Source organism: Coptis chinensis, chromosome 7 (assembly GCF_015680905.1).
Source record: "Coptis chinensis isolate HL-2020 chromosome 7, ASM1568090v1, whole genome shotgun sequence".
Taxonomy (NCBI): Eukaryota; Viridiplantae; Streptophyta; class Magnoliopsida; order Ranunculales; family Ranunculaceae; genus Coptis; species Coptis chinensis.
Genome location: NC_141462.1, coordinates 62,476,252 through 62,497,114, shown reverse-complemented (window position 1 = coordinate 62,497,114; position 20,863 = coordinate 62,476,252). Strand labels below are relative to the sequence as shown.

The window sequence follows — 20,863 nt, the reverse complement described above, 5'->3', positions numbered from 1 at the left end:
GAACGCAAGCCACGATGCAGCACTGACATGCGTTTTATATCAGAATTATACTTCTCCAAGGCATTGGCATCAAAACATGTCGTGTCCTCCTCCTCCTCATCCGAATTAACATCTTCCACAACCCTATCTCCAGGCAATCTCCACATCTTCTGGATACATTTCGTATAAGCAATTGCATTTGCATGCAACTTCAATATAATACGTTCAGATTTCGGAATAGCTCCAAAACGCAACATGATCTTAGTATTCAAAACAGGGAAGGGTGCAATACTTTTTCCAACGCCTCTAATCATATTTAGCAAAAAGTCGAAGATGCAAAAATCATACCTTTTCTGCTGCAATACCCAGAGAACGTGCAGATAGTTCAAACTGATGTCACTGAACTTCTCTTTCCTAATGACATTCTTACTAACCCACTGAGCTATAGCCAACTGGTTGGTTCTCAGAGACGACTGTCGGACACAATGCGATTTCGCATTGTAGTGTCCCTCCATAACCATCTCTCTCATCAATGCCTCTATCCCACCATACTGGGATTCCTGCACTGTGGCTACGAGATTGTGTCTCGGGTGAAGGTCTAGAATCCTAGATAACACATCTATACACACTTCTTTCCTCATACTATTCACCTTCACAAAAAATATCCGACCATCCAACTCCCTCTTCTTAAAGAATTGTAGCACCAAAGCAGTGTGATAAAAGTCATTCGTCGAATACCACATCTTTGTCCACCTCCTACTAATCATCTCGTCACTGTAAAAAGGTGTAAAATGGTCGGCAGTAAAAGCTTGTTTCGAAAGAATTCTTTAGGTTTGAGCCATTGAAGTTTAAAATCGAAATTGGGTTTAGGGTAAAGTGGGGAACGAGTTTGAATTGAAACTCACTAAAAAATTTGGAGTTTGGCGCGGTGGATTTTGGAGTGAACTAACTCAAAAAGTAATTTTTGGTGGTTTAATGGAGGCCAATGAAGAAAAATTGGTGTAAGGTTGTATTGGAGTGGTGATGGTTTGATTGGAGTGGAGAGAAAAAGAAAAAATCGGTGGTGGTTTTTTTTTTTTTTTTGTTCGATGGTTTGTTAATGGAGACCTGGAGGCGGAGTGGAGAAGAACGCGATGCGTTTTTGGGTTTACTGTGGACTCATGTGCGAGGCACATGACTACGATATTTTGGGCCCAAGCCCAAACAATTTTGGAAATACCCATTTTGTCCCTATGTGCGCAAACTTAAAACTGAAATTTTCGACTCGTTAACGGTCTGATTTTTGCGAATGAGCTATGAAAACGATCAGCAGACAATTTCCAATCCAATAATCCATAAAATACTCTATTCTAACCATAGTTGACATATAAAAAGGTGGAAAATAGCTCGTAGTGCGTGAATGACATAAGTTATGTGAACAAATAAAATCTAAATTCATAAATAATGTCAACCCGAATCAAAATACGATTAAACGGCATAAGCAACAAAAATGGAAGCAATCACGAATGGAAAGACCAACACCCTACCCCCAAACAAATTTTTGACAACGAAGTTTGAAAGTTTGTTTAAAAACATGGGTCTTTTAAAGTCAGATTCCCAAGACTTGCTAGATTACTATTTTTATGGTTTTAATATTTTTTACTTTTTATGAATATGGATTAATATAAAAAAAAAACGATAAGGCAATAATGACATAATTCACACCATAGAGAAACATGACTCAAAAACCGAGAAAATATGCAAGAGTGGAAAACATGAATTATGTTAAACGTGGACTTAGGATCTGGTACTTACAGCCACACACTCCATAGGGAGGGCCCGATTACCTGAATGGTGCACTTACCAATATATGGAAGTGAAAGGAAGTACACCAAACATCAAAGGTCAGTCCTCATAGGACATCCTCCACATCAGGGGACATTAACTTGTGAAAATATTTTAACCGTTGGCCATTGACTTGAAAGATACTGTTGTCCTTGGGATTTACCAAGGTGATTGCCCCGTAAGGGGTGACTTCAGTAACCAGAAAAGGACCAGACCAACGGGTTTTTAATATCCTGGGAAAAATATGCAAATGGGAGTTGTAAAGCAAGCCCTTTTGGCCAACCACAAACTCTTTGCGCAAGATTTTTTATCATGAACACGTTTCATGTTAGCTTTATAATCCTTTGCGAGATCATAAGAATCACTACGGATTTCTTTAAGCTCATTTAATTGCAACTTGCGCTTGATACCCGCCTCATCAAAATTGAAGTTAAGGCTTTTTATAGCCCACATAGCATGGTGCTCCAATTCAACGGGCAAATGAAAATGTTTCCCAAATACAAGTCTGAAGGGAGACATAACTATAAGAGTTTTAAAAGAAGTCCTATACGCCCATAAGGCATCAGTTAGACGCTTAGACAAATCTTTCCTATCATGATTTACAGTTGTTTCTAAGATTTTTTTGATTTCCTTATTAGAAACTTCTACTTGGCCGCTAGTTTGTGGATGATAAAGAGTTGCCACCTTATGTGTAACTCCATACTTTTTAACTAGAGACGCAACAACTCTATTGCAAAAATGTGTTCCACCATCACTAATGATGGCTTTAGGAATTCCAAACCGACAGAAAATATATTCTTTAACAAAAAACACAACTGTTTTATGGTCATTGCCACGACAAGTCATTTAGACACGTAGTCCACGGCAACAAGAATATAAATAAATCCGTGGGAAACAGGAAAAGGACCCATGAAATTAATGCCCCATACATAAAAAATTTCTACTACCACGATGGGATTTAATGGCATCATATTACGTTTGGTGATTCGCTCCAGTTGTTGGCAACGAACACACGTCTTGCAATGCACTTGGGCATCTTTAAAAAGGGTAGGCCAATAAAACCCCCACATTGAAGAACTTTAGCAGCTGTTTTCATACCACTAAAATGGCCACCACACTCTTTGTCATGGAAGAACAATAGAACCTCATTATATTCCTACTGGGGAATACAACAATGAATAATCTGATCTGTATAATACTTAAAAAGGTAGGGCTTATCCCAGTAGTATAGCTTAACTCTAACCAAGAACTTCTTACGTTCATTTATTGACCAAACATCAAGAATAATATAAGAAGCTAAATAATTCACAATGTCAGCATACCATGGTGCAGAAAAAATAGCCTAAAGATGCTCATCAGGAAAAGAGTCAGGTATGGACTCAGAATCACTATCATTCTCATTTGTTAGTCTAGATAAGTGGTCGGCAACTACATTTTCAATCCTTCGTTTATCCTTAATTTCTAAGGTGAACTCTTGCAGGAGAAAAATCCATCGGATCAATCTCTATTTAGCATCCTTCTTTGCGAGAAGGTACCTAAAGGCTGCATGGTCCGTGTAAACTAAAGTCTTAGTACCAACCAAATAAGGACGAAACTTATCTAAAGCATAAACTACAGCTAAAAATTCTTTTTTGTAGTTGTATAGTATCGTTGAGCATCGTTTAAAGTTTTACTAGCATAACAAATAATAGTGGACTTATTATCTAGTTTCTGTCCTAAAACGACACCAACAACATAATCACTAGCATCACACATGTGTTCGAAAGGTTTAGACCAATCGGGAGGTTGTATAACAGGTGCAGATGTTAAGGCAGCTTTTAAAGTCTCAAAAGAATGTTTACAGTAATAATTGAAATAAAAAATGGCATCCTTTAAAAGCAGATTAGTTAAAGGCCTACCTATTTTTGAAAAATCTTTGATAAAACGCCTATAAAAACCTGCATGGCCTAGAAAGGCTCTAATGTCACGGACAGTCCATGGTATAGGTAGAGATGCTATCTTATCTAGTTTGGCTTTATCTACTTCGATGACATCACTAGATACAATATGACCTAGCACCATTCCTCTTTTAACCATGAAATGACATTTTTCCCAATTTAAAACCAGACTATTCTCTTCACACCGTGTCAAAACCTTAGACAGGTTAGACAGGCAGTCAGTGAAAGAGTCTCCATAGATAGAAAAATCATCCATGAAAACTTTCATGAATTACTCTACCATATCACTAAAGATATGAAGCATACACCGCTGGAAGATACCAGGAGCATTACAAAGGCCAAAAGACATTCGTTTATAGGCATACGTTCCAAAAGAACATGTGAAGATAGTCTTTTCTTGGTCATCAATATCAATAATAATCTGAAAATAGCCAAATTAGCCATAAAAAAAACAATAATAAGCATGACCAGCTAGACGTTCGAGCATCTTATCTATAAAGGGTAAAGAAAAATGATCCTTTTGTGTCATGGCATTTAAGCATCTGTAATCAATACAGATCCTCCATTTTATAGGGACTTGTATGGAAAATGTATTCACCCTTAGCATTACGTACCATGGTAACCCCCGATTTCTTAGGAACTACATGAATGGGACTTACCCATTCGCTATCGGAGATTGGGTACATGATACCAGGGTCCTTGTACTTAATGATTCCATTATGTTCGGATAAAGTTGGAAACTGTTCAGTTAAAAATGTGTCTTTAGGAATATTTATCTTATGCCTAGTAGTGCACAACTCTTTGAGAAACTTAGCATGGTGCGGTAACTTTTTAATCGCTTCAAGAAAGGGTAGGTTTATCGTTAGATTTTTGAAAACTTCCCTAATCTCATCAAAATTCATATCCTTGGTTAACATGGCTAATCTCTGGGAAAACAGTGGTTTCTCTCTATATTTAGCATATGGATCAATCGGATGTTTAACCTTGGCCTTTTGTTTCTTAGGTAATGGTTTAATTGGTATCTCTACAGGGGTAGGATCTTTAGTTACTACTTAGGTATCTAGTAAAATATCCGGTGTAGGGACTACTGGTGGGGTAACTACAGACATAGTTACAGCGTTATTAACTACTCTGCCAGAACGGAGAGTGGTGATGGAATTTAGCTCACCTACGTTCCCATTTTCATTACTAGTATTACCGTTTACCTCAAAGACTGTGTTTGTTGTTTTAGGATTAGGTATCACTTGACCTGGAAACACACCTTTTGGTTGTACTTTCTCTTGGGTTAACTGATGTAAGGAAAGTTGAATGGACTGTAAAATCTGTTGTTGGGTTTGCATAAAGGCATCGAACGATCCGGTTGTGGAGGAGTGTTTGTTACAAGTTGTGTGACATGAACTATGTCACATTGATTATTAATGGGTGGGTTATGATAGTAATTATTTACCGGAACGATACCTCTATTAGTATTATAATTATTATTGTTATAATTATTATAATTCCCTTGTCCTTGTCCTTGTCCTTGTCGTGGTGGAGCTTGGTTGTAATTGTTTGTTGGCCTAACATTTTGATTATTATACCCTGGAGGTGTAACTTGTTGATTATCTGGTTGTGATGGTTGTTGTTCATAGGTGAGAGGACAATAGGAGTCGGGATGCTCAGGACTCAAACAGAAATTACATGGAATAGAGTTGACATTCATGACAGGGGTAGGCTTTTGTTGAACAGAAATAGCTTCTACCTTTTTAGTGAGAGATTCGATTAAAGTTTTAAGCTCAGGATCGGGTTTAATCTCAAACATACCATCAGCCTTAACTGTTGAAGAAGAACTAGCGGAGCGAGGGATATCGTCACTACCCCCTCCCCAGTTATTATTACGCTTTGTTTGATCTTCTAAAAACCTATAAGCCTCTGAGGCTCCTTTACTGAGGAAACTACCCTCATTCATTATATCAAGGACCTCTTTATGGTGGTGTAAAAGTCCCTTGAAAAAGGCATGAACTAATGTGTCTTTCACAAGGATATGATGTGGACACTCTATAAGAAGATCAGTGAAACGATTCCAGGCCTCTGAAAAGGATTCATGGGGATTCTGGCGGAAAAAATGAATCTTGGAAAACATTTCATCTGTCTTCAGTGGTGGGTAAAAATGTTCCATAAACAATTGAACAAGTTTAGCCCATGAGTCCACAGAATTAGGCGCTTGGGCAGTTAACCAAGACGCCGCCTTATCGGCTAGGGTGAAAGGAAACACCCTCAGTTTAATTTGTTCCGCACCTCCGTAGGATGATGGAATGTGGTAAGAACTTGTTCAATCCTACGCATATGCTGATAAGGTTTTTCATGGTCTAACCCATGAAAAACTGGTAACAAATTAAATATATTCAAGGGGATTATTGACAACCCGTAAGAGCTCAATTAGATTACTCTAACTTAATTATTACGGTTTATCAATATTTTATTTCCTACTCTCACATATATAGTCATGCAATATATAGAGTACGGAATCATTCCACTCTTAATTTATCAAGACTAAATAGAATTCAATCAATCAAATACAAAGAACAATGGTGAGAGTAATGAGATGTGAAATTTCTATTCTAAATAACAACTATTCTAACAAGCAATCATCCTCACATGACTTCCTTAACCTCCTCTAATTGAGGTTTTAGCCTAATATCATTATACTATCATTCCCAACACAAGAACAATAATAACAAGTCATAATTTAATAACTAATTTAAACTTTATAAATCTAATTTTAACAATAGTCTAAGAATCAAAATGAAGACAACCTAATTTATGAATTTAAAACAACTAAAACTAAATAAAAATTTAATCAATAACTAAATTGAAATAAAAACTAATACTTTATTATAAAACTAATAGTGATTCTAAATAATAATCTACTTTGTTCTAACACTAATTAATTGAAGGTAAAAACTAGATTTAAACCAAGGTATTCTAACTAATTAATGGAGTCTAACCTAATTTTCTAATCTAGATCTAGGTATTCTTAAGAGCTAAGTTTTCTCCATACAAATAGAGGAGACCAGATCCACTTTTTCGTGCATGGGCTGAGGAGCCATGTTTTGGGCCGGAAAATTGAGCCCAAAACCCAATTTCTTCAGTCCACAGAGGCCTTTTCAGCTGAATTTGACTTCCATAGATTTTTTGCCCACTTTTGCTCCTCTGATTGGGTCAAAGCCAAGACCATTTGAAAGCTCTTTCCGAGCCGGTCGTTTTGACATAAGGTAGGCTCAATTCCGAGGTCTGAGTCCAAAGATACGGCCTTCGAAGTTTAGTAGTTTTGGTATTTTATGTTTTTTAATGAAAATGTCTTTTTTCTACCCGCGTTGACTTTGACTTTTCAGCTTTGACCGGGATTTAAAAAGGTTTTTTCTCCTTGAATCTTGGCCTTTAATCACAGAACTTCTTAACAACCAACCCTTGCTCCTTTACCTCGCAAAAGGGGCGCATTTCTGCACATATTCGACTCTAAAGCCTGAAATACACAAAAACACGATAACAGTACTAACTCTTACGTATTAATCACATAATTGGTCTAAAGTAATATTGTTAAAGGGGTTAAAACTACAGTTTTGGGCTCTTATCAATTACGTTAGTCATTTTTTCTCTACCTGACCTTAATCTCATGCAAGGCTAAGTCCAATATTAAAGAAACACGACAACAGTCAAAACAACCCTGATATGTTAGTATAAATCCTCTAACAGGAGATGCGGGGAGTGGAAGAAAGAAGTACCTGAATGCCTCTTTGTTTCGCTAATGAATAATGTCTTGTATACGCGAGCTCAGTGTATTTAACAAGTTAGAAACACTGAATAACTTGAAGAAATGGAAGTTTGTACTAACTTGTGAAAATCGAAATATTGTTTCGTTAAAAGAAGGCCGCGTGGCTCGCTCGAATTTGCCTTTCAAAGCGAATTGGCGCTCTTGCCTGACTCGAAATCCAAGCACTTTAGCGCGGGGTGTGCTTCAAATTGGTCTAACAACAGTATGGCATCTTTGCCTTGACGATGTCTAGGCACTTTGGCTAACGACGTGGGTTTTCGAGAAAATAGCAAATGAGGGGCGTTTCATTGTATTTCTGCGAAAAAAAATCAATTCTGAAGCAAACAACCACAGTTAGAACCAAACAAGGGTGGGTGGGTTTAATGGGATTTTGGTAGGATTAACACTACTAAAGAAAATGAAACTAAACACAACTAAGATGGCAACAATGCCATTTGATAAAAGGAAAAATGATAGTTTTACCTACGAATAAGTAATTAAACTCAAATGTAAGTAAAACTAGAACTAATTCGTGCTTAATATCAAAGTTATCTACTCTCGTTATCATTCAATATATTTGGAGTAGAGAATTCGTTCCACTCCTAGCTCGTTTAGATGTGAACACTTCCTTATTTATGTATTCTAACAAAATCGTGAGAGTAATGGATTTGAATTTAACTACGAGGGTGAATTAACTAATCAGGATGTGATAAAAGAAATGACAACAATTTAATACTAAGATGACAATATAAGAAGGAATTAAGGGAATTTGATTCCACCTTGATTCAACTTAATAAACTAGCATAAAATACGTTGTAATCCTAATCTTTACATTTTCACATAAAGGTTGGATATTTCTAATCCCTAATTATTCATGGTAATCTCTACCAACTAATAACTAGCATGTGAAGCAATCAAACCTATTCTCATGGTGAACTAATTACTTTCTAGAGTAGAATAGAACATTACAACTATATCTATGCTAATAAAAAATCAAGTCATCATCAAAGCTTTCTCAAACCCCTTCTAATGGAGGTTTTAGCCCTTGATTAATTAAACTATCATTTCTAGAACAAGAATAATAAAACCAAGTCATTATTGAATGAATAACAATTACTTTATTAATTTAATTGAACAATAGTCTAATGATTCAAAATGAATTAAAACTGGATTAAAACTAATTTAGAACTGAGATTATGAATAACTAAATATGAAATTAAAACAAACTAAAACTAACTAAGTATTGAATTATAAAACTAAAACTGATTCTACAAACCTAATTCCTTGTTCTAAAACTAATCACTTGGATATATATCTCATTACTTAAGAGTTAAGTCTTAGTCCTCTTTATAGAGAAGAGGCTAGATCCACAATTTCGTGCATGGGCTTAGGAGCCATGTTTTGGGCTGGAAAATTGAGCCCAAAACCTCATTACTTCAGTCCACAAAGGGGTTTTCAGCTGGAAATGACTTCAATAGTATTTTCGTCCACTTTTGCTCCTCTGATTGGGTCAAGGCTTGGACCATTAGAAAGATCATTCCGAGTCGATTGTTTTGACGTATGGTATGTCCAATTCCGAAGTTTGAGTCCAAAGATACGGTCTGCAGAAGTTCTGTTGACTTTTGTGCGCTATTTTTCTACCCGCGTTGACTTTGACTTTTCAACTTTGACCGGACTTTAAAAAGGCTCTTTCTCCTTGAATATTGGCCTTTAATCATAGAGCTTCTTGGCAACCAACTTTTGCTCCTTTATCTCGCAAAAGGGACACATTTCTTCACATATTTGACTCCAATGCCTGAAATACACAAGAACACAATAACAATACTAACTCTTACTTATTAATCACATAATTGGTCAAAAAGTAATATTGTTAAAGGGTTAAAACTATAGTTTTGGGCTCTTATCACATCCTTTATGTCATCACTCAATAATCATTCAGACGAGGCTTTTGGCTAGATTCTCACAGGATATGAAACTTAATTGTTCTAACCTTGGTCTCGGAAACTCACTACTATAAACGATTAAATGCTGATGCATGTCATTCATGAAAAGATGCAGAAACTATTGTATGTATATTAGTCTAAGTTCGAAGAATGAATCCTTACTTTATTACTATAATGAGACTTCTAAACTTTTTATTCATCATAGAAAGGGAAACAAGACTTTTTAATTCTAAACAGAAAAATATTTTTGGTCTTTTTTGAAAAAAAATTAGAAAAGAAGAAATATAATATTATATCTACTATAGGAAAATGCCTAGTTTTTGCAAAATATTACTATACCACCCCCAAATAGAAAATGTTTTGTCCTCAAAGTATGAAGAGATAAGGAAAGAGATTACCATAGAAACATGAGCAAAAATGGCGATACACATGTATTCTATTATTTATTATGAGAATATGCCACCCCCAAATAAGTTTGGGGCGTCAGTTGTTTGATCTAGAACGAGAAATACATGGTTTATTGTACTAAGGATTATTATTCTACTATGAATATATTTTTGGGTTTTTGTATTTTTGAAAACATGCAAAAAAGAAAAATGGAAAATTTTGGTATGATGTATTTGTATTACCTTCTACTCATATACCAAATTCCACAAATTAACAAATAAAACAAGCATATAATATTAAACATATAATTAAACTTATACTTAACATCATACATGTAAGAAAGAAAAATAAAAATAAAAATATCACACTATACAGACACTAGGGAAATTCCTAGTCAGAATCCATGCGTGACTCGTTTCGACATCTAGAAGATCCTTCTCCTTGATGGTGTTGGGTCCTAACGTTTCTATCACTACGCGGGAGCGCATCTCTAATGCTCTGTAGTGTTCTAGTGACACTGTGCTGAAATTTTCGTTGCTCCTGCTGAAAAGACTGTTGCTCCTTTTTAAGGTTTGTTGTTCTGCTATGATGACTCCCTGTGTTTGCCTAAGCTGGTGGATGTGCTGATGTAGAATCCTCTGGTCTCCATGGAGGAAGTGAATTTCATGGGCTGAGTGAACTGTCGAGTGGCATCTTCAGTGAAGTAATCCATTTTCTCAGTACATGGGCGAAATAGGGTGAATTTCGTCCATGGACGGTCGCGAGTTGAAGAGGGGTGGTCATGTGGGTGAAATAGGTTGATGGCACATGCCTTTTAAGTTAAAACGAAATTTTGGCCCAAGCCCAAATGAAATCAGGAAATTCTGATCTTGTCCTGAGTGCCTTGCCAACTTTAAGAGCCGATCTGCGTTTCATTACTTGTCCGATCTTGACCCATAAGGTACTAAAACGATCGGCATCAAAAATGCTATGCAACGGTATAGGGTATGCTCATATCCAATGGTGGATGAAAAACATATAAGGGAAAGAAACAAAAAATAACTGTAGGGAAATATGTACAAACAACAGAAGGAAAATTTTAATTAATTTTTTTGGGTTTTGAATAAGTGTGACTGAAATTTTTAAAAAGGTGGGTCGTTTTAAGTCAGATTCCCAAGACTTAAAAGTTTTTGAAAACTTGAGTTAATCCCAACCAGATGGTTGGATTACTCTCCTCAGCTGTGCTCGATGAGCCGGTGGCTGACACATGAAAACCTTGAAAACTGAATTTTCACTATAAGGTTGAAGACCAAGGCAAGTAGTTGTTTGACAGTTCGAGCACCAGCCTTCTCTCATAGCTCGTCTCTTACATGTGTATGAATTCTTACCTAAACCAGGAATGATTTTCGGTATATGTGTCTATATCTTCTGCTGCAGTTCTCTAGGAAGTGCTTGCACACGATCATTAAAACTTATCCATCTAGCCTTACTTGGTTGAGGGTTTTTGTTTGTTATAAAAGACATTTTTTTTTAAGTTTTTGAAAGTTTTTAGAAATAGAGAGATTAAGAAGGGGAAAGATTTTTAAGAAATAAAGAATTTTTGAAAATTTGTACAAGTTTAAGTCTTTTAACGTCAGATTCTCGAGACAAGTAAAGAGGTGGAGGCAAAAGATAGAATTAAACAGATAATAGTATCACTTTGGGTTACTCTATTTGTTTAATTATCATTTGGAAATGTCTAGTCTTTTTTTTTAGTTGATTTTCTCAAGCAAAAGATATCTCTAACCATATAGAGATTTTGACAAGAAGATAAAATTATACGTGAATCCAGTATTATTTTGGTTACTCCGAGGCGTATAACTTTCATTTTTATATCCTATAGTTTTGAAAACTATGGAGAGAAGTTTTAAAATACTCGTACTCAAAAAGCTGTGATGAAAAACAAACCATAACAGAAAATCTCAAGCAACTTTCATGTCGGCTTTGTGGCGAACCCAATCTAGACAGACAGAGCTTCAACTATGCGAGTTGGGGGGATTTACTGCGCAAGACATGGAATGTCCTGACCCGTGTGAATAGCTCGGTGATATAAGCGACCCTTAGTAAGCAAAACTTATCTCAAACCGCCCCTAGATTGCGTTGTTCTAAGGGTTGGTTTGTGTAAAATCTATTGCTCGTTTTGTTTTTGAAAAATCAGATAACTATTGATGTATCGAGAATCTAGCATTAACAAAATAGAGAAAACAACTGTTTTGAAAAAGAAATATAAAATAAAGAAAAAGAAAATTGTATACCCGCTCTACAGGTTCGCACTTACTTAAACGACAAGTAAAATATGTTTTACAAAGAATATGCGAGATATACGTGGACTAAGGCTCCGAATGGAGGGTCCAGTTACCTTATTGATGTATTCCCTTTAAAGCAAAAGATGGAATGGAATGGGAAAGGAATGGGAAAGGAATACATCTAGGAAAAGAGGATTTAATGCTTGTAGATAGGATGATCATGAAAGATTTTTTAGCGCTCCAGCTTCGTTCACATCACTTGTTGCTTCAAAGGCTATGTTTGTTAGTATAGGGTTTGGAATAGCTTGTTCCGGGAGCACACATTTATGGGTTTTGTCTTGGGGGCTAACAAGTTCAAAGATTGTTGCATGGATGCTAGGATTTGGGTTTGTTATTGCATGACAGATAACATTATTTCGGTGGGTTTATCTGTTTGAACACTAGTTGTTGGTGTAATGGGAACTAGGTATCTTTAGTTGTTGATAGGTGAGTTTTGATAGTTATTGTTAAAATGGGATAAAACCAATGCTCTGTTCTGATTGTTATAGGTATCTTGTCCTTGTCCTAGCCTGAATGTATTTGGTGGTTTGTTAAAACCTGGAGGTAGTTGGTTTTGTGGAATGTTAGTCCATGAGAAGTTTGGATGTTGTCTCCATGGTGCATTTGATACATTGAAAGCACATACTTCTTATAGTTGAAGTGATGATAGGGTTGTGATCAAGGGACAGGTGACATATATATGATTTAAGCTTAGACAGAAATTGCATGGTGAGATATTTATGTTCATGGCAGGATGAGGGGTTTGGTATTTTTGTTTGGTTGTGATGGCATCTATCTTTCTTGTGAGGGTTTCGATTAAAGTTTTGATTTTAGGATCGGATTTCATCTCAAAAATACCACTAGCCTTAGATATACTTGGTTGGGCTATTCTGGAATTGTTTATGTTGCCCCAATGGGTACTCGTTTTCAGCTTGGTTTTCAAGAAAGGTTAAGGTTTCGATTGCACCTCTATCTATCTAAAAAATTACCATTACTCATGATGTCGAGGGTTACTTTGTGTTCTTGGAGAAGACCTTTGAAGAAACATTGGACAAAAGTGGATTTTTCTAGTTTATGGTGAGAACATGAATGGAGTAGGTCAAAGAATTTATCCCATGCTTCGGAAAATGTCTCATACTATGGTTGGAAGGTATTGAGTGAGATGTTAAAGTGGTTGACTCATGTAGATGAGTATCAATATGACCAACTAATACCTTAGTTGGAGATTCAAGAGTAGTTGGTTATTGTAGCTAAAGGTGTAAGAGAAAATTAGTGACATTGGAGATGGAAGCTGGTTAGATGGTGTAAAAGTTGATATGAATGGCCTTTGAATGTTAACTAAAGTACGAGGTAAATGCCAATAAAAAAAAAGTAGGAGGTAAAGTGTTAGTTATTTGGTCATTCCCAATAAATAAACGTTATCACCATTTAGGTAGAACCCAATATAGCTATCTATCATCTCCATAAGAGCCTATGCCAATTGGTGACAAAAGTATTTGTTAACCCTTAAAAGTTTCCTCACCTTCATTAACAATATAAAGTTTAAATAACACCCAACATAAGCTAGGTGACATGACTTTTCTTTTAAAGAAGCCCCTTATATTTTCTTTATTTCGCACCTACTTCATTTTTTTTTATTAAAGTAACACATTTTTAGTATCTTATATTCTTATTCTTTTCCATGAGTGATGAATTTGTCGAGAGACATAGATTTGCATTTGTTTTATCAAATTCTTTTTTTATTCTTTAAAAGAGCAAATGAAGAGCCTACTACAATGACTATTGATAAGCACCCAAAAGTGTAGTTTAAACCCCCTTAATAGTATTACATTTAGGCCAATTATGTTGTTTATAATAAATAAGAGTTAGTATTGTTTACGTGTTTTTATGTATTTCAGGTCTTGAAGCTGTTTATGTGCTTAAAGATATCATTTTGCATGGAAAATGAGTCCAGATGATTGCTGAGAGAGATCTATGTTTAAAGCCCCAGAATCAAGAAGAAAAAACATTTTCAAGCCTAGTCAAAGCTGAAAAGTCAAAGTCAATTCAGGCATATAAAGGACGAAAAGCCATCAGAACTTCAAATGGGCATATCTTTGGACTAGAGCCTACTTTATGTCAAAATGACCGACTCAGAATAAGCTTTCTAATGGATCCAGCCTTGCCCTAATAAGAGCTATAAAAGTGGACGAAAATGGCACTAAAGTAATTTCTAACAGTTGTGACCTCTTTAGACTTAACCTAATGGACTTTGAGCTCACATTAGAGGCCCAAAGTCCTCCTTTTTGGCCCATACACGAAAATATAACCCCAACCCTCTCCTATATAAAGAGGGTTAAGGCTAAACTCGATTATCCTCTCCTTCTTTCCTCCCCTTAGTCTCTAATTAGTTTAGTTTAGTTTTAGTTTAGTTTAGGGTTAGAATTAGTTTTATAATTGTAGCCTCCATTAGAACCTATCAATAAAAAACTTTAGTTCTTCAATTAAATTCTTGTCTTTTACATTATGTCTTCTATTAATTGTTTAGTTCATATAAATCCGATGACACAAGGCTAAACCTCCATTAGAGGGGGTTTATGAAGCCACATGAGGATGAGTAGTAGTTAGTTTTATTATTGTTTTTCATAATAACTTCAAGTTCTTCGTTGTGAGTGTCTAGAGATAGAGCTCATAACGGAGAACTAGAGATTAAAAACCCATCAAAGAGATTTGTGGGGGTGCTAATCTCTCATGTTAGTCAAACAATGACTATAGAGATGTAGGTTGTTTACTAGGGATCAAGAAAGGCAATTTGATGACTAAACTAATAGCCAATCGAATCGTGTGGTGGATTAACCCCTCTCTAATCCTTTCTCATATCTTTAATTCACTATTTTGACATCTTAGTTTACTGTTTTCATATCATATTACGCTCATCATTAGTTAATAGTAGTCTATTCTAGATTCGTTTACAAGTACATGCAAACAAGAGTGGATAGAAAAATGATTAATCCTATATATCAACACATGTTTAGAGAGTAGAATATTGAATGATTAGCATGATTTAGTATTGTAGAAACACTGTTTTTACATCTATCAAATCTTAGTTATCAACTATCAAAGTCATATGACTTTATGGCATTGTTAAGATAGTTCCTTGCTCCTTCCAAAAAAAAATCCGCTTGGTTTGTCACTTTGTCTTGCTATATACTGTTTGATTTTATTCTATTTTGGTATTGATTGGCGGTTCATATGAGGTTAGCTAAGCCATTGTTCTAACAACATCATTGTGTCAATATTCTAAATTTCAAAGTTTAATCCTACTCAATTGGGGTGTCAAATGCAAGTACATGTTTGAACCTTAATCCTATAGTTTTATGCGGCTATAACAGTATAATTCTCATGTTTTGTTGCGAAATGTGCACTATATGAGGCAATGATAGTTCATATGATATCTTTCAATGATAGTTTGTGGAGTTGTGAGTTTGTCGTTGACAACAGTAGATCATAATATTGTATTAAGACCAATTTCGAAGTATGGAGCCTATGAATCACTCAGGGCCTATAAAGCTTATGCCTCGAGTTTATATAGCCGGAAAATACAATGAGTTATAGTTGTCCATATGAGATTCTAAGAAGCTGTTGATGTTGAAAGACAACCTTGCGATCTTCCCCACCCAAGGTTTTTTGTTTTTCAACCCTTATATTAACAATCCCTTCAATTAGACGTTGAAAGTTTGAACCCGTTTTACTATGCTTTTAGGACAATAATACTCTGTCAAAGAGACATGTTTGTTCTCTTTCTATAAAAGCTTAAACTTGATTACTTATTAGTTAGATACTCAGATGGCTAAGTTTAGGGTTTATAGTTTCTTTGGTTGTTGCATGACGCTTTTCCATTGCTTGCTTTGATTATTTTAGTCGTTGCAATATATAATCTTTTTACATTGCAATTTACTCAAGTGAGACTCTTTACTATTCTATAAGAGCAAGTCCAATGGTTTGGCTGTTGCAACCTCAAACTTAAAAGCAATATGGAATGTTATTGAAACTATTAACACTTGATATTCTTTTCTGACTTTAGCTAAGGTGGTTCTTTGTTCGTATTAGGTGAGGAGTTGTGGCCTTGAAGTATGTCTTGCCAAGAAAGATGAAAGAAAAAGTGCTTAAGGATTTTGCTATACCAAGTTTGATTCACGGACATGTCAAGGGAGTTTTTGATGTTGCTGCTCAAGAACTATGTGATTTAGACATTTATATAGTACAAGATATTAGTATATGCAGTGGCTATATATGTGCACTATGTAACTAATTTCCTCTACTCATTTGTAGCCATTGTAGTATTTTTTGTTATGTTTCATATATCTTATATATATGAAGTAAATTGTACAGTTGTGTGCTCCAGCCCTTCGATTTGTCTAGAATATATTTTTCTTTCCAACCTAAAAACATATTTGAAATGTTGTATGATATGCATAGTTGTGCTTTGGTGAAAATGTGAAGTGATGCGACATGGTTTAGTATTGGGTTTGTAGTGTGATACACGGATTTTTAGTTTGTTGTGTATGTTTGAAATTGTATATACTTTCTAGCATTTTTAGTTGAAGCAGTGATGTGGTCTATTGAATGGAGGTCTAATGTTTAGCTTATAGGTTATCCGGTTCAATCTCAAATGTGTTATAGCAATTACAAACTATGCTTTTGGTGGTAAGAGGATAGCGATAAAAGCGACGATGTAATTGCCATGTTGTTTTAGATTGAAAACATGTAGTTGAAGTTTTTAAAGGCTTGATTGCGACCAAGCCTTTGTCTGTTGCAAAGAATGGTTACTGAACTAACTCTCCAACATACATGATACTATATTAGAGTGTATGAAGGACTTGAGTTTGTGATAGATAGTAGAAAAAATAATAATACTTGAATCTTATGCCTATTTTTAACTAATAAGATGGGAATTAGTTAGCAACAAACATACTAAAGTACCGAGAGAATGATTGGCATAAAAATAATTTAACATTCAAATTAAAGATGTGTTAAGATTGATTGCTCAGCTCAAGGTAACTCTAGGTCAACTGACTTTGGGGTTGTATATATAGATAGATAGTTCATGTGTTATTATGCAGAATATGGGAGTGAGTTTTGGGTGAAGTCGTATTCGATTGCAATAGTCACAAACAATTGGTTTCTTCACAGTTGTCTAGCATGGTCAATCAAGCCCAGTGGGACATGATCAGCTCCCAAATGTGCGTTTTATTACCCTTACATTATTGCATTGCAGCCCTTTCTTACGCATAATGAAAAGACAACTCATGGCTTTTATTGCATTTTTCAGGTTACAGAGAAATTCAGACCATTTATCATAAAAGCTACGTCTTAGCACCAAAGGTCAAGGACTCAGAACCAAAGAGCTGAAAATCAAGTCCTCAACTCAAAAGACCAGAGATAGATGTCCTTAACACAAAAGAATGCTTTCTCTAAAACCTATCTTGATCAAGAAGAAATAAAAAGAAAAAGCATAAAGCAAAGGGTAAGGTGTTTCAAATGTAATGGAGAAGGGCAAATCAATCATTTGCATAAAGTAGGAGTATAAGAACTAAAAGTTAGGGAGAGAGAATGCACCTAGACTTATTCTAGTGTCATGTAGGATTTAATTTATAGTCTTTTTTTCATTCAAGTCATTTACTTTATTGTTCTTCATTTTCAATATTGTTATTTGCTTTTGTTATTCAATCAATCAATCATCTTTCTTTGTTGTTCTTGTTCAATATTTTAATTTCATTTCTTCAAGTTTGTGTTCTTTCAATCATTAACAACTTAAGTTTTTCAATGTTCTTTATAAACTAGTTAATCAATACAAGTCCTAAACTAAAGATTCTACCTTCCTTCCTTCTAAAACTCCCTACCATTCAAACTCTAAACAATCTATAGTGAACCTCACTTCAAAACACTATGAAATACTCCCCACTATCATAACTTCAAATGGCACCGCCGTCATGGATTGAAGGAGCAAGAATGCTTGATTGAGCATCTAAGGAAGGAAGCATCACTTTTACCTTTTCACTTCTTATTTTTCTAATTTTCGTTGATTTATTTCATTGTCACTACACCAGAAAAGGCCATAAACGACGGATATTACCGCCCTAAATTGAGATTTACGACGGGAAATAGTGTCCTAGAGTTCACCGCGAATAGCCCTGTCGACGGGAAAATGCGTGGTAAAGCGAATTAGAAATGCGACGGTCTTGCGACACTTAAAGCTGTCGTTAATTATAGGACATTCAAAACCGTCGCAAATTGCCTTTTTGTTGGAACTACCTATTTTCAAATCTAGAACGTACTGAACCGTCGTAAATTTTTGTCTTAAGTTTAGGACACGCATTTTCGTGGTGTATTGTCTTAGGGAAGTCAAGTAACGACAATATTCGCCGTCGTATTTGTTCAAAGTAATTTTTTTTTTAAATAATTAATTTTTTTGGTAGAACTTATTTTTTCCCCGACACCGCTACTAATACTACATGGTTCTCATATCATAAAATCAATTACACAAACACACTAAAGCATACTAAAACAACACATTTGAAAATTTGATATATTATACATTGGTTTTCCAAAATTTACAATGTTTTCAAGCTGTTGATTGTCAATAAATAACTAGGCTTTTAAAGTACACATTAAGGCATTATAAACATAATGGGAAAAAAAACCAATTTGTGCTTTGAAATTCCTATCTTCATCACCTTTATGCAATTTGGTCTTTCATTGAGTCGCACAACCTTTCATGAGGATAAAAAGTCTCGAGAATTTATTTTCTAGAGATGGAAGCAGCAGCTAGCCAAAGCATACTAGCATAGGCAAACGTACAACATGGCAGGAGCATTATCAGTGCAGCTCCACTCCAGCAAGTGTAGACTTCGGTTTATCTGAATGAACCTGGAAGTTATTGTACAAGACTACTTATGGCCAGATACCTAATAATAGCATTCATATATTAAACACTAAAATCAAATAATTAGCACAAAGGGCACTACTGAAAACATCAAGGTTTAAGTATCTAGTAAGCTATTTATCATTGAAACTATTATGTAAGAATTGCCGTGAAAGCGAGTTTAACACTATCATATGAAGGACTCGAGAAAAAAAAATGTACAGATTCAAGATGATATAATTCTCATGTTCGTAGAAACTTACCCGTTCAAACGAGTAGTGATAACAACAATAAAGTTTCAATTTTGTGAACCTTGCAATCATCAAACAAATATTCAATAAACAAAACAATCAAGGAATTGATCAGCTCATTTAGACAAACATAACAAATGTAGGAGAATACCGAAACTTCTATCACTGCAAATTAGAGTTACACTGATAGCATAATAACGAATAGTGATAACAATACCATCTCAGCTCCTGCTCTAACCTTCGGCAAAGAAAGAATATGCAATCAACCTAACAAGTTCAAAGAGATGAAATTATTAAGTGAACATTTTCAATATACATTTTAGTTTCCTAGATTACTGAAAAGCATATCAAACTACAAATGTGTAATGAATCTATATATTTTCCGAGGAGGATTTCCCTAATAAGGATACATATCATTTCCCAGGAGGAATAGATAAAACCTAGGAATTAATCAACACAGGCACACAAAATGGTGACTCATGAACACAAGGTATTTCATGCAAGGAAAACAAACAAATCAACATGACAAAAAGGGATCCGAAAAAAAAAAAAAAAAAAAAAAAAAAGATCACATTTTTTTAGGAATTCATGCTAACATACCTCTACAGACAAATTTAGTATCATATTTTATAGCGGCGCAGCCATTGTATGTAACCATCCATGCCATCTGCAAGATGCCTTTCCAATTTGTCCCTGCTGCATTTTCAGAGGCAAAGAAAGTCACTTAGCCAGAAGGACAATGGGAAAGCTAATATAGAAAGCTCAAGTCTTCATCCAATCTAACAATTTTAAATGGTGCATAAGTTAAACATCAATGTCCAGATGGCACAATTCAAAATTATAAGCAGGTAAAACACAAAAGCATTGACAAGCTACTTTCTGGCTCAATTATAAGTAGCACACCAGGGAAGAACATATACTGAGAGATACTATACACTTCCACTAAGTTACAAATTACAACAACATGAAGTAAATCAGCGGAACTCAACCATACCAGTCTTGATGAAATATGTGGGTTGGAGCATATGGCCAGCCATTCCAAATTACAATCCTTGACCTGTCAAGCATCTTCATTCAGTGTCTGCTATAAAGTTGGGTTGCTCGCCTTGGTAAAGGTACTCATCACAAACTGAACTTGTATGCCAATCTTTTCGGAGTCGGAGTATGTCCTCTGTGAATGTCGAGCCTGATGCTCCAATGAACACAGTTGACATAGCATTGATGGTTTTATCTAGCATTGCTTCAACCTACATGGGATAAAAAACAATTCATGATTGGAGACCAGAAAATAATACCATAATCCAGAAAGAGTTAGGAAGGTTCAATCCATGACTGAAAATTTATTTTCTTGTTCGTTTTCGCAAGAAGTACCCGTTTCTTACTCTACCTAGGAATCTCCCTCAAGACCATGTCTCAGATAGCAAAGCATCCCATTTTTCAGCCGAATTTCGGTGGCCGTTTAACCAATGGAATGGTTCTTCCATTCAAGCATAGTTAGAGGCGGAGGAGATCGGTTTCACTTTTGCACGATCTGTTGTGGAT

At 35.4% G+C, this 20,863-nt stretch overlaps 1 long non-coding RNA gene across 1 annotated transcript; it reads right to left on the bottom strand.

Moving 5' to 3' along the window:
• Window positions 1–19,001: 19,001 nt before the first annotated feature.
• On the bottom strand, window positions 19,002–20,564 carry LOC147488301 (uncharacterized). Its single transcript, XR_015202442.1, has 3 exons — window positions 20,316–20,564; window positions 19,539–19,588; window positions 19,002–19,382 (listed from the first exon to the last, which is right to left on the bottom strand). It is a non-coding gene; the product is annotated as an uncharacterized LOC147488301 (long non-coding RNA).
• Between the last annotated feature and the right edge of the window lie 299 nt (window positions 20,565–20,863).